The sequence below is a fragment of the Centruroides sculpturatus genome, unplaced genomic scaffold, assembly GCF_000671375.1.
Source record: "Centruroides sculpturatus isolate CEXI.00-Female unplaced genomic scaffold, Cexi_2.0 scaffold25, whole genome shotgun sequence".
Lineage (NCBI taxonomy): Eukaryota > Metazoa > Arthropoda > Arachnida > Scorpiones > Buthidae > Centruroides > Centruroides sculpturatus.
The window spans coordinates 47,888-63,871 of record NW_019384428.1 but is presented as its reverse complement, the minus strand read 5'-3'; the positions used below and the strand labels follow the sequence as shown (position 1 = coordinate 63,871).

The following is a 15,984-nucleotide window of genomic DNA, read 5'->3' as shown; positions in this document are numbered from 1 at the left end:
AAAGGGTAATTTAGCAATATTTTATACCATTTAGGCTCTCTTCTCTTGTGTATTTCTTCAATATCTTGAGCTAGTGAGATTTCCAATGCATTATGTATAAGTTGTTTTCTTATAAGGTCGCTAATTTCTGAATTTTCTAGTATTGGAGATATAGAAACTCCGTATTCATTGATTATGTTCTTCATTTGACTAATCCAGGTATTTTTTTGGGGTTTTTGACACATTTTTTTATACAGCAAATATAATAGTTTTGTTGGAAGGTTGTTATTGTCAACATATATATATATTATATATAACATATATATATTTAAAATAAAAAATATTTAATATATCAGTGGTGTGCAGTCCATGGAAGCTATGGTAGTGCTGCTTCTCTTGTATTTAAAAAAAATATATATAATACATATTGTGCGATTATTTTCATATTTTAACGTACTTTGAATTACTTAAAATTTATATTTTATTATAACCGCATTATGTATTTTATTACAAATTTCTATACATGTGAAAAACAATAAGATTGATATTGTATATCCGAATATAAATTCGTTTATGCAATGAAAGCGCTTGTATTGTCGAGTACAACACAGGACAGCTTCCACGGCGAAAAGATTTGAATCCAGACTATATTGACAAATCACTCTTCGACATAAAAAAAAATATTATGATTAATGACGATCTGAACAAAAATGTACTAAAAGGATTATATGATTTAATATTAATTTTTACAGTACCATCTACGAGTGGGTCTCGCAAGTAGTTGAAAAACAGCGCTTACTCTATGAGTGAGCGTAGTTTTCAACTGTGAAGCGAATTGATACATTCGCAAGGAACACTCAGTCAGAGGAAAGATTGTCGTCACTAGAGTTGCGTTGAATAGAAAAAGGGCTTTTAAATACTTTGATGGAATGAACGACGAGCGATTTTTATGATAAAGTAATTAACGACTTCGCGGGAAAAAAAATCGCCGATTAGAGTTAGATTATAAAAGTTAATAAAAATAAGTTCTTATATCTTTGTTTCGTGTCAATTATCTAATTTAGAATTAAAATAAATAAATTGTTTATTTTAGTCATTTCCAGTAGACTATTTGTTTAAAATTTTTATGGAAACACAGTTCTTTAGATTCGTGGCATCATCAAATGTATATTGATATATATTGAAAATTTGGTAAGAGTATTCCTATTTTTAGCATGAAATATTAACTGTATAAGTTGAGATATTACAAAATTAGTTATTTTAATTAATTAAGATCACTTTACAGAACTAAATTAATATTACACTTAGTCAAATACTACAAGTAATAAGAAAGCTTAAATTTATTTTACACTTTTAAAGATTAGGATTGATTTAAAGTAAGAAATTAGTATCATTAATTAAGAAGTAATCAGAATAGCCGAAGAATATCTTTGATCAATAAATTATATAAATATCTGAGAGTTAAGTTTTAATTGATAAATAATTGACAACAATAAACTGGAATTAGAAAGTATTCTGTTTATTAAAACTTTTTAAATTCTAAAATATATTAATTTAATTAAACATTTATCATTCTTATTCTTGTAATTTATTAAAATTAACAAATATTGAAAATATTTTAATTAAAGTTATTTAACAATAAGATTAACAGTTTAAAATTTTATAATATAGCCTAATTTATTTGAGGAACAATTTTAATTTGTTCTACTTTAAATTATAGAAATTTATACATGATTTTTTAATTTAAATTTAATTTATTTTTTGTGTTAAAAAACACAAAATTCAATATGCAATGAACAGTCAATAAATTACGAAATATATGTTATAACTGCTATATCTTTGCTCTGATAAACACACTTCTATAACAACACCTTCGAATTACTGTACTGTATATCCTCTCAGCAATTACATACTTCTGAAAAACAATAGTACGTTTTATAGAAACGATTCTTTAAGCAATTTCTTGTGACTGTTCTTAGCGATATGTGATAGCTGTTTTGACTCTGTTAGCTGTCTCAAATCGCCACCCCTCTAAGTTTGGGAGATTAGAACTTTAGGAAACAGATAAAAGTTAACAGGAGGCTAAGACTGTGCATTAAGACGGGTGTGAAAATAGAGAGATGCTGTTTTTTGCCAGATACTCGATACAATATGAGCTGATATGCAAATGTATGCAACTGGACTAAAGTTAATTTTCTGATTTTCATAACTTTGGCTATTTGCTACAGATAATCTCACTAACGAAGACTATCAGGCAACGAAGACTATCCCATGACGTTGTTTTGGTAACTATATGATCATGATCATATAGAGTATATTCGTAGTGATTAATGCCAAGATTACCGAAAAACTTCCAAATCGCTTTCATACTAGTTATGCTCTAAGGATTCACGCCCCTCCTGAAACTGACAAAACCATTTATACATGCGTGCTTGAGACACGTATGTTTTTCTAGGCAACCAGTATTATCTGCACTGTTTTTGCTTCGATCTTTCAAAATTTAACATAGAATTTGATATTTATAGTGTAGTTAAAACTACTTGACATTGTTCAAACTGCACCGTCACACACTATCTTGAAGTGTCCAAAGTCGATTGGCTTTCACTCACCACTGCCTCCAAATGTCTTTTCATATCGTGGCATCTTATGACTCAAGTATCTCATCAATATTTCTAGAAGGCATAACTATATTCGTGGAAATACGCGACCATTAGTTTATAAAAAAGTTCACTTTTCTTTTATCTTTCTCGCATTTAAAAAATGCGGAAACAAGCGATTTTTATCTGTGAGAGCGTGTTCTTACAGTATAGACCNCTTTTATAAAACACATCCTTACCCTCAGATTTAACCTTTTTGACATTTATAATAATTAAAAATATAAAAAGTTTTAATAATAAAATATCATAACAGATGGCGCTACACACACAGTTTAATATGTTGCCGGGAAAGTGAAGCAACTCGTTCTCCATATAAACCCGGGAGGAAAAAGAAGAAGATTAATGGAAGCAATTCGTTGCTGGATTTTATTTATAAAGAAACTTTAAGCAGTAATAAAAGATATAAGCTTAAATAATAAGAAAAAATTCCTAAAGGCATAATTTAAAATCAGAAAATTAAGAATAATGAAACAACTCATTGATTTTCTGATAATTGATCCTCGTCTATCAGAAAATCAATAAATTTTTTGTCATTCTTAGTTTTCCTCATAAGGACAATGTACCTTTAAACGAGTGTCATTAACATCGTTTATAGTTAGTATTATTTTTATACCTGACAATCCACCTTATATTCATCGAAAAGTTTATTAAAGAAATCTGCTTGGTTAAAATTCACAAGATCAGAAGAAACAATAAATTACGGTAAAGGTATTTCCAAAAGCTATGCGTGGGGGCCTTTCACCCGTAAATCGGCTTAAATTTATCAATTTTTATTAAATTTTTTCCATATCATTCTCGAGATTATTTAAATATTGTATTTCATCGTTTTAAATTAATTCTATCTAGACAAAAAATAAACTTTTACACAATGAAAAAGTGAACTTTAAACATCGTTTTTCGTTTTTAGATAAAGGATTCTGTATCTTAATTTCGAAGAGAAAATTAAAAATGATAAATTGTGAAGTAAATCTATTGCTGGAAAATGAAAACGAGTTAATATATTTTTTTTAATTTTAAATATTTTACTTATTTCAGAATATATTATATATCTGATAGCCTATCACTGAAAAAAATTTGAAAAATTGTCGTAAACCTCGTAAACACTTCGAGATAAAATGAACAGAAACCAAAATTATTCAGAAAGATGGTTTCAAGATTCCTTCTTCAACAGTTATGTTTACTTACATCATTTCTGTTGGGTCAGGTGTTTTCCACGTGTCCTAACGACCGGGGTTCAATCTGGAACCGATCAGGTTACACCTACGTGTGGGCGCGCGATTCGGGAATGTCTTTTGTTCGGGTCAGTCAGACGTGCAGGACGTGACTGGTGTCCAGTCCGACCGTTATAACAGTTTTTTTGTTATATATTAAACGGCGATCTACGATTAGAGATCTATATACCCCTAAGAACTTAACAGTAGCGACGAGGATAAAGGCTTAAGAATACGGCGATCAGTGAAATCACTCGTAAAATCATTACTCGCAGAACAACAGGAGGCCGCACGACGCCGAGAGGAGGCTTTATACGAACTTATCAAAGACATTCGTTCGTCTATACCCACATCTTCCTCATCATCTTCATCGTAAACATCGTCCTCAGGAACACTCCCTCAGTTACCGGAATTCCAACCTGATGAAGAAGACGGCTCAAAATTCGACAAGTGGGTAAGTCGTTTTGAATTCGCTCTGGACTGCGCGGCATCCAAGATGCCCGACCAGGAGAAAGTCAAGTTCCTTATGACTAAACTTTCTGCGTCCGCCTTCAACGAGTACAATAAGTACTGTATGCCGAAGAGTATTACGGACTTCGACTACGAGGAAACCACTTCGCGACTTCGCCAACCTTTTAGCAAGAAACGTTCGATCTTCGCGGACCGCTATGACTGTCTGCGCATTGCAATTGACGATGGTGAAGACTTCAGCCATTTCACGAACCGAGTGAGATCGGCCAGACAACGATATAACTTTCGTGCTCAGACAGAAGAACAGTTCTTTTGTCTCGTCGTTCTCACTGGACTTAAGTCGAAAGCCCATGAGTCATTACGCGCTGGAATTCTCCAGAAACTTAACTCGGATGGAGAAAACGTTACATTCGACGACGTGATGAACGACTGTGAAGATTTTATAGCGATGCGTTCCGAAAATAAGTTATACGAAGAAACAGAACGTCTGGTTAATAACGTCCGCGCCAAGACCCCGCCTAAAGAAGAAAAGACCAAGAAGACAAATCGTTTACCGAGTACTTGCAAGCGATGTGATGAGTGGCATTGGTACAAAGACTGTCCACACATAAGGCACAAATGCCAAAAGTGCAATTGCGTAGGACATTTAGAAAAATTATGTCGACGACCACGGAAGAAAAGGCAAGTGTGCTCAGCCAGCGTAGGAATTATCAGAAATTTTGTAAACGCCTACCGACTGCTAAAAAGATTGAAGTTAATGGATACCCAGTCGACTTCTATCTCGATAATGGATCTGAAATTAATTAATTAACATTATCGACGAAAAACGACATACGATGCCATTGGATGACCACACTCCAGCCTTGTACGGAACGAGCCAGATCTTATCACGGAAGTACTCTCTTGCCACCATTCTTAGGGAAGGGACGCACCACCTTCTGTCACAATGACATCCGCAAAGAAGAACCGTTCTATGTAGCCAAGAAAGGAGCTCTCAACTTCCTCCGAATCGACGCTTTGCATCACTTTCAATTTTTCGCTGCTAAGGTCTATGACGTCAACACCTGTTAGAAGTCAAACAATGAGCTTCGAGTTATCGAATCGTTGCAGCGCAACTTTCCAGAAGTTTTCGGGGAAGGACTGGGACTCTGCAAGGTAACGAAAGCTTTGTTAATGTTGAAGCCAGACATCACACCTGTCAAACGCAAGGCCAGATTAGTTCCCTACGCCTCACGACCGAAAGTGGAAGAGAAACTCGATCTCCTGCTGAACTTAGGAGTCATCAAAACCGTCGACTATGTAGAATGGGCTGCTCCTATTATAGTAATTACGAAACCCAACGGATCGTCACGTTTGTGTGTAGACTACTCAACGGGTCTCAACGACGCTCTCCAGCTCAATCAGCACCCATTACCACTTCCGGAAGACATCTTTTCCACACTCAACAGCGGTCGAATATTCTCACAAATAGACTTTTCTGACGCCTATTTTCAAGTGGAACTCGAGGAAAGTTCCAAAAAATTCTGCAATATTGCAACAAACCGCGGATTCTACGAATTCCAACGTCTTCCATTCGGAGTGAAATCGGATCCAGGCATCTTCCAATCGATCATGGACTTCATGATCTCGGGACTATCGTTCGCCTTTGTATATCTAGACGATATAGTCATCGTTAGTGGCAACGTGGACGATCATCACCGACATCTCCACGAGGTGTTCCGTCGCATCCACGACTATGGGTTCCGAATCCGACCGGAGAAGTGCGCATTCTTCAAGGATTCCATTAAATACTTAGGCTACATCGTCGATAAGGACGGACGCCGCCCGAACCCTTCTAAGGTTGACACTATCATCAATATGCCGCCGCCGACAGACCTATTCACATTTCGCTCATTTCTCGGTATGGTAAAATACTACTAAACCTTCGTCCACAAAATGCGTCAAATTCGCCAACCACTAGACGAATTATTCCAGAAAGACCGATAGTGGCAGTGGTCGAACAAATGTCGACGGACCCTCCAACGCATCAAGGACATTCTCAAGTCAGATTTACTTTTCACACACTATGATCCGATGCTCGATATCATCATCGCAGCCGACGCATCAAGTCTAGAGCTTAGTGCCGTCATCCAACACCGCCTGCCCGACGGATCAATTAAGTCTATCGCTCACTCGTCTTGCGCGCTCACTCTAGCCGAGAAGAACTATGGTCAAATCGAAAAAGAAGGTGTTGCACTCATCTTCGCTGTTCACAAGTTCCACAAGATGATTTACGGACGACCTTTCTTCCGTCACGCTTCTCACAGATCACAAATCTCTTCTCGCCATCTTCGACAACAAGAAACGTATTCCGACACACACACAGCCAACCGTTTGCAACGCTGGGCAATGACTCTTCTTGAATACAACTTCAAGATCGAATATCGGAAGACTACCGAATTTGGACAAGCTGATGCTTTATCGCGTCTCATCTCCGCTCAACCATAAGTGATGAAGAATCGCCACCCGAGAAAGTAACATCGCAGCCTCCGCGCCGATTTGCTTGCACTCGAATCCCAACTGGACAGCTTCGAGTCAATCCTTCTGGAAAGAACTATTATGCGGCGTAAACCGCCAATTCGGCCAGTTGTTTTCTTTCTTAAAAGGGGAGTTGTTGGGTCAAGTGTTTTCCACGTGTGAAAACCTAACGACCGGGGTTCAATCTGGAACCGATCAGGTTACACCTACGTGTGGGCGCGCGATTCAGTGATGTCTTTTGTTCGGGTCAGTCGGACGAGCAGGACGTGACCGGTGTCCAGTCCGACCGTTATAACAGTTTCTTTGTTATATGTTAAACGGCGATCTACGATTAGAGATCTATACACCCCTAAGAACTTAACAATTTCAATTACAATTTTTAAGCTAAAAATTTTCAACTTTTTACGTTACTTAATTTATTTTAACGCATGAAAATATAAATTTTTGACAAATTGTTAATTTAAAGCTTGAACAAAAGGCAATTATTAATTGTGATTTTTATGTATAAACGTTTATTTTATTATTTTATGAAATAATCATTTAAAATTTTTAATATTTAATTGAATAGGCCTATTTAAATATTCATTTTTCATATACTGTATATCATTTGTTAATACATTCTCTAACAATCAAATTTAAATAAAATCGAATCAATTTTTTTATATTAATGATTTATGATTTAGAGAGATCGAATTTAATAAATTATTTTGTTAATATGAGTAATTCTAAATTGATTAAGATAAAATTTTAACTTCTATAAATTTTACAGGTGCTATAGTTTATCATTGTATTCATTATAAAGTGATTCGAAATGATAAATGGTCATTCGCCATATGATCTGTAACGAGTGGCCATTCATATTGTTTTCAATTGTTTAAATGATTTATGATGAGATAGAAGAATAAATGAAAAGTGAGAGTGAAATACCACCCATTTTTTATTTTCTTTCCTTAAAATTTTGAAAATTTTTGTCTCAAAATTCCGAAATTACTTCCTTAGATGATCGTGCAAAAAAAAAATAATANCTGTGAAAATTTGAATTTAATATAATAAAAATTTACTTTCTGAATTTTGGTTTTGAATTAAGAAAGAAAATCTTTAATAATTTAATTTATTGAAAATTGACAAGTTATCGTGGAGAATTTCTGATGTAGAGAAGATTTCGTAAATACAGTGCGATCGTAAAGTTTCTCTGCAATTGGCTACACCCATGTGGCTCATAACTTACTTTGCTCTCGATGCAATCAGGCTAAGACGTTATTACTTCGTTCCTGGAAGCTCCTCGTGTTTTCTCGCCCACTGCAAAAAGACTTTACGATCAAATTATATTATTATTACAATTTATCAATCTTATTGTATTTACAATTAAAATTTACAAAGTAAGTATTCATATACTATATAGAATTTTCATTGTTATTAGTTAAATACATATAAACAAAAAACTATATTTACTGTATATTAAGTATTGTAAATTAATTTCATATATACATGTTAATATTCATCGTTTTGTAATTATTATATTTAGTTTATAATAAGTCACAATATAAATATGTAGAAAATTATATAATCCAGGTAAAGTGATAGAGTTTTTATCCTGTTCAGAGTTATGACTTTATTTATCTTGAAATTACAATGGAAATTTGTCTGTCTTATGAATATTAAGGAAAAGATATAAAAGTCTGTACATTTGTTGCGTAGTTAAGTTCTTTATATGACTTCAGGAATTATTTGTAATATTAATATTCCCCTTAGGTAAGGAACCGGCCTGGCGCTGCAGGGGCCTAGAGGCAAGAGATAGCGGGTTAATATGCCTAAAGTATCCGCCTTGGTCTCGACTGTTGACGAAGTTTCAAACTCAGGATTAAGGTTCTAGAGATGTCAAAATATCATGGGTCTAAGTCTATATACCAGGCCTTATAAAGTTTGCAGAGCATCACTTTCTATGGCCCTTGTCAGGGTTTCAATTATCTCTCTAAACTGAAGTCTACCTTTGTTCGGGCAGACGGGAAAAAATTGCAAATAGGCATAATGGCATGCAAATTCACATTAAAACAGAAGAGAGACTAGTACAGCCGAAGTATGGCGGTCATTTTCGATGGCATTGTCACGGTGGAGCTTGTAGCAGGTCCCAAAATGTTTGGCCATCAAGAGAATGTCTTCTATAGCTGCTATAAATAGCTATAAGCCTCATCTTTGGATGGAATAACTGGAATGTAGTCGATTGGGCTTGTCCAGCAAGCTGGTAGCCCTGCCAATAAGAAGTGAATGTCCCAGCAGGTACCGCACATGATAGGGATGCTTTTAAAACATGGTAGTAACCCCTGCCACTTCGACAGCCCGACTAAAGCGATCAAGTTTAGCAGCAAATGAACACCTGCTTGCTGTATTCACAAATGAAATTCCCAGTGTCCTTTGTGTCTTGGGGATGCCAAAGCACTTGATCTTCTGGATTCAAGCACTGCATCAGTATGAGAACTGGAGACCACGGTTGGGAACAATATTACTCTCTGGAACTTGAGACACACTTTCACAAACTCCAGCATTTTCTTTGGTTGTATGAGGACGATGTTTGAATGCTTTTGATCTTGCTTTAGCTTGTGGCAGTGCAAGCCACTTTCACGTGACTTACACTGCCACGAGCTACTATCCAGTAAAGGGAAACAGTTTATCAGGAGTAAGATCGTCTTAAGTGCTAGGCTGGTGATGAGTGATGAGTCGTCCTTCCATAACCAAAGCCTTGAAGACGGCCATAACGATACCACCTGTAGTGGCTTAATTAAAGGATCCTGCTGACTGTAAACTACCATGATGGGTGATAGACAGAGCTTTGTTGTGGCATAGGGTTAACGTCCCTATGTTTCAGGATAGGAAAGTGCTTAAAGATGTATCGTGTGTCAGATTGACCATATCTGTCCCAGAGAATTGAAAGCAGGAATAACGTTCCCAGTACGGACAAGTAGGTGGTCAAAACCACGTAGCCAGCCAGGCTGGGGCTAGCAGGCTGGGGTTTAGGCAGGCAGCCATTTAAATATGTAGTTTTTTCAGCATTTGTCCAAGCCAGATGTGGGAGGCTCTTAAATGCTTACTCCTGCTGTCGAAAGGATTCCAGACAACCGTGGAAGACTGGGAGTGGTTTCAAATCCCTCTACTTTCTCAATTTATATGATGGATGTACAAAGAAAGTTAGCGCATGGGACTCTAAATTCTGAAAAGTGCAAAGACAAGCTTCCTGGGATGATTCTTAAGGGAAATATCGAGGAGCCACTTGGGTATCAAAAAAAAGGAAGAACAGTGGTGCCTCACACACTGTAAATAAGAAAAAGTTTATAAAATAAATAATTTATAATTATTAAAAATTAAGTTACTGGTATTTTTCATTTAATCAGTATATTTATTCACATCAACATAAATGCACTGATTAGGTGTGGAACTTGTTGATGTAAACGTTCCATGGAAAGGCTAAAAAAGAAAAAAAAATGTACAAAGAAATTCACAATAGTCCAGTGATAAAATGAGGAAACAGACTAAGGAGTGTAAGATAAAAATACAAAAAATGTGAGAAATAATTATGAAAATTGTCAAGAACAGACACATGCAAGCCTCCAGAGCAAGATAAGATATATAAAAAGAAAAATTGGCAAGAGTCGCCCGTACTGTTTAATTTAAAAACTTTTAATGGATAGGAGTTTTAATATTGTTCGCACAAAATGTGTGAGTGCTGAAAAATTAAGGATATTTTAATGTCAAAGTTTTTTAAAAAGTTTAAGGTAAATATTTTAAATTATATTAATTACTGTTTTTAAAATAGAAAATATACCGTTTATGTAGTAGTGGGTAACTGTCGTCAGTGAACCGTAGTCTATAACTATTAAAAAATTTATGATTTTAGATGTATAGTCGCGAGGATATTGTAGTGAGTCTGGTATTGTGTAAAACTCCGATAGGAAATTTAGCTGAAGAGGGCACAGCTAAAAGTACCAAAATGCATCTTAGATGGTACAGTTGAATGCTGTAAATTATATCGGATAGTTTTACAATAAAATAATGGTCTCAAGTCTCTTCGTGTGATATCCTCTAAAAAACTGGAATATAACAGTAATTGAGAACTATAGTTTCTTCTTCTTCTCTTCATTTTGCACTGCGGGTTCTTCTAGAGAAAAAGTACTGAATCCAGACAGATCAATTTTTTTAAACTTAAGCTTTTCTTTTTATCAGTAAAATGGCGAAATTTTCGGGTCGATAAGTCAAAGTTTACAGGAATTTCTCATAGAGCAACAGGTATCCCTCGTAAAACACGGCATTCCTACAATACGATTTGTTTTAACATTGTTCGAAATTGAAGAAATCCCCATACAGAAAGCAGTGGTGTAGCGAGGGGGGTGCAAGGGGTGTATCATGCACCGGGTGCCACTCGCTAAGGGACGCCCAAATGGTCTCCAAGACAAACTATATGTATTTCTGGAGGGGGAGAGGGGGGCGACAATAAAGTGTCGTGCCCCGGATGCCAGTTATGTTCGCTACGCCACTGTCAGAAAGGTTCGAGACTTGGAGATATCACCGTTCAAAAAGTCACAATTTTTAAATGCAAGCACCGTCATTAGATAATTTTTTATTCAAGTAAGCATGCATGTTGTCTCATATTTGTCCATGGATTTTAGAATATTGTATTAAAATTTTTAATGTTAATTCGTACGTTTCTCCCGATTTTCTTTAATGAGAACTGAATGTACAATTTTTCTTCCTCGTTCTACCTTCCTACTCTAGCTTTCCTATAAACCAGGCGTCGATGTCGTCGGTGATCTAAACGAAGTCACAGTTGTTAGTTTTTATAGATTAAATTAAAAGTTACTACATGAAAAGATTAAATTTTTAAAGATCTTTTATTCAAATGCAAGCAAATGAAAATATCATACTTTATGAAAAAATATATAAAAATCAAGATGTTGCTGATACTTCAGATCAGTGGTTCCCGAAGTAGGCGCTACTGCCTTCTGTGGGCGAGTGAGTAAATTTAGGGGGCAAAAAAGCAAGTGGAGGCAGGGGGCGTGGGAGGCAGTGTACCGACCTAATGTTACTATGGGCACTATTGAGGTCACTGGCAAACCGTTTCCTTTTCTTTATTAAAAACGGGTAAGAAGAAACATTGCGTTTAATAGTTTCCAGATATGCAGAATAATGTATGGTAACGACACAAAGTGTGAGGTTCATAGAAAAATTTTTCTAAGAATATTTCCAAAATTTTCTCACATAAGGGAAAATTGGTTAGGGACATTGGTTATAAGATTATGAAACCAAGAGGGCAATAGCTCGAAAAAATTTGGAAATCATTGCTTCAGATTAAAAGGAAAGCTTACAACGTGATATTTTGTGGAAAAGAAAACGTCCTCGTTTAATTAATAGTGCTTAGCAGTGGAAAAAAAATTAATATTAACATACAATACTTTTGATTGTGATTGTTAGTTATTGATTAGTTAATTATTGATTGCTTTAATAAACATATTTCTTTTAATTACGAAAAAATAGCATACTTTTGCTAAATTTTGGAAGCTAACACTACGTTTTGTACTCGTCCTTTGTTTCGTATAGCTCAGATTCTCATAACACGTGTACTACCGTGTTATCGCTGTATTTTAACTTTGTTGCTTAATTTCATGCTCTTAAGAATAAAATTGCATCGAAACGAATGCTTTTCATTCAAAATGTTATTTAGAATGACAAAATCTTAAATTTATGAAAATTAAAACTTTTAATTTTCATATATTTCGGCACTTTTATAACCGGACACTTAACTGAAAAAAGGAACGAGTGTAGAAAGAGAATACACGGACAGAGAAAGTCGGGAAGATACATCACGACTGAAATCAGAAACATGAAACTGATCCTCAGATCAGGGCTAGAAGGATCCAATGTAAAATTATGGACTACGATAGCCCTCCATAAACTTCATCCTAGAAATAGTAACGTTTTTCGGAAATGTTTCTATGCGGAAAGGTGGTCTTTCTGCAACATTTTAGAAGGACGTTTTAAAGGATATTTTCCAGTTAGTAATAACATCTTCATATTTATACCAATATATATACTACATTGTATACTTTTCCATCTGCTTTTACATTTTCATTGTATTTATCTTTTTAAAATTAAATTTTTCAGTTAAATTNACTGTTTAATTATTTATATAAGAATTCTTCTGAAATAAAAAATAATAGGAAGGAAACCATATACAGCTCTTCTCTTATCATAACAGAGAATGATATGTTCATCATCTCAAAGTATATTAAACTTGTACTTTAGCTGTGAATTTTGTTACCTCTTATTTCTAATTTTAACACATCAAAAGCGCCTGAGTTTAAATAAATGAGAAAAATACCTCGAAGAGAGTTTTAATTGTGTAAATATTTTTCAAAAATTTTTAGAGATCAATTTCTTATTAAAGAAATTTATATACCTTATTAATATATATATATATTATTGTTTAATATTCATATATTAATATATTAACGCATTATTTTTACATCATATTTATTATTTTCTTTATAATTGCCAACTTTATTGTTGAACGATTATAAAATAAAATAAAATTAATTATTATGATTAAGATCTTTTAAATGTTTTAATTTATTAAATTCAAAAATAATAATTTGATGATTAATTTATTAAGAAATAATCATATCGAAAGACTTTTTTAAATTTAATTTTAAATGTATAACATACGGGTAATTATTTTTAAAAAAATAATAATAAATAAAGAGAGTATATATTAAGTTAAAGAAAAAAAAACATAATTTTCTTAGATAAATCGTATTTATTTACTGTATAACATATTAAACACTAACTTTTTATCTAATAATTTTTTTTAAATTGTTCACCTAAGTAAAAAGAAAACTATAAACTACAAGTGAAAGCTTACACTTTCGAGACCGAAAAACTGTCCGTTATATAGAGGTGTTTGTTTAAAAGAGGTTTTGTGACAATGACCTTTAATGAAACATCTTTTAAATGTAGCTTGCACCATTTTTATTTACGAACGTATAATATCTATAACATGTAAAGAATAGAAATGGGACACTACTGTAGGTGATTTATCGTATCATCGTCTTTACTGTGTAATTAAACCGATAACTTGAAATTACTTTTGTTAACTCTACTTATCAATGATTTATGAATAATGAAATTAGACTTTAACAATTCGTGAAATAAAATAACAAATTTTCTTATCAATTTTAGCATTTAATTTATTAAACCAAAATTTAATTTAAGCACCTAATTTAAATTATTAATGACATTAGAACTGATATACACCAAATTATAAAATTAATTNAGGAAAAATCTATATTTTAACGTATTTTTCCCCTCTTTTATCAATATTTATTTATTTAGCAGTTTATTAATAATTTATTGATGGATTGGATTAGATTGATGGAGTAAAGCAACGAGACATTTTGGCGATCTACCAATAGAGAACGTCTCTTACTATGGAGGATTTACTATGAAAATCTAGTCCTTATTTAGGTGTCAGACACGTGAAGAAAATCCAGAAAACTCCACATGACCAATCTATTGATTCACTCTTCACCAGTAGTTGTCCTTACATCAACTTCTAAATGAAATTTATACGTTTAATTTACAAATATTATCTTGCAGCATAATTTTATATTTCCACACTTGGCTAGTGAAATAAAAGATATTGGTTTGCAATTTTAAGCTTACGAAATAAAATTTTATTTTTATCTGATATTTATTAATGTTATAATGATATTTAAAATAATAATAAAATTTTATGGGTTTTCATTAATTAAAATATCGGATTATGTGAATAACATCTTTACTTACAATAGAAATTTTACTGAATATTGTAGATTAATCCTGTGATTATAATTATAGGAAAAAATATTTTTACGTTATTTTTCTGATTGGAAATATGAGAAAATGTATGTGTTTACTGGATTTATGATGATTACTTAATAATTTGATTTTCTTGAAATAGTTACACAATCCGTTATGATAAAGATTGATTTCATCAAAAAGTTTCTTTTTATTCTTGCTGTAATCAAGAAGATATCTTGAGAAAGATAAATAATTAATCATCAAGAATAATACTTCATTCGATTGCAGATTTCGTAAGTGTTGTAACTTTCAGAGAAGAAAAAATTTGTGTAAAATCAATCGTTTATTATTTTTAATCACGAATTATCAAAATAAACTTATTTGGTTTCGAATTAATATATATATAACATATATATATAATAATAATAATAATAATATATTTATTAGTCATATTAGGCAAAAGCCTGTTATTACAGGGAGTTATAACATAGAATGAACATTGATCATAGTCATAATTATAACATATTCAGTTTTTATCAGTTAGTATTATTATATACAATGTTCAGGTCAATTCAATTTCATTCACCCTTTTAGGATTGATTACAAAAGGTTTTTGTATAATTATATAATTTATAAATCATAGCAGTATTTGCACCTTGGAAGAAACGATACATTTGATTTTCTTCTGTGATGAAATTTAATTGGTTTAAATCCATTTTAATTCTTAGTTCGTAGCCTGTTTTACATCCACAGAAAACGTGATACTTAGTGAATAATTCTTGACATCTTGGGCAGCTACTTTTGGAAATTTCATAGATNAAATTTCTATACATGTGAAAAACAATAAGATTGATATTGTATATCCGAATATAAATTCGTTTATGCAATGAAAGCGCTTGTATTGTCGAGTACAACACAGGACAGCTTCCACGGCGAAAAGATTTGAATCCAGACTATATTGACAAATCACTCTTCGACATAAAAAAAAATATTATGATTAATGACGATCTGAACAAAAATGTACTAAAAGGATTATATGATTTAATATTAATTTTTACAGTACCATCTACGAGTGGGTCTCGCAAGTAGTTGAAAAACAGCGCTTACTCTATGAGTGAGCGTAGTTTTCAACTGTGAAGCGAATTGATACATTCGCAAGGAACACTCAGTCAGAGGAAAGATTGTCGTCACTAGAGTTGCGTTGAATAGAAAAAGGGCTTTTAAATACTTTGATGGAATGAACGACGAGCGATTTTTATGATAAAGTAATTAACGACTTCGCGGGAAAAAAAATCGCCGATTAGAGTTAGATTATAAAAGTTAAT

General features: G+C 33.2%; 1 pseudogene; it reads left to right on the top strand.

The window, feature by feature from the left end:
- The window catches only part of LOC111619635, a 9,478-nt pseudogene extending 2,673 nt beyond the window's left edge, over positions 1–6,805 (top strand).
- Positions 6,806–15,984: the final 9,179 nt, after the last annotated feature.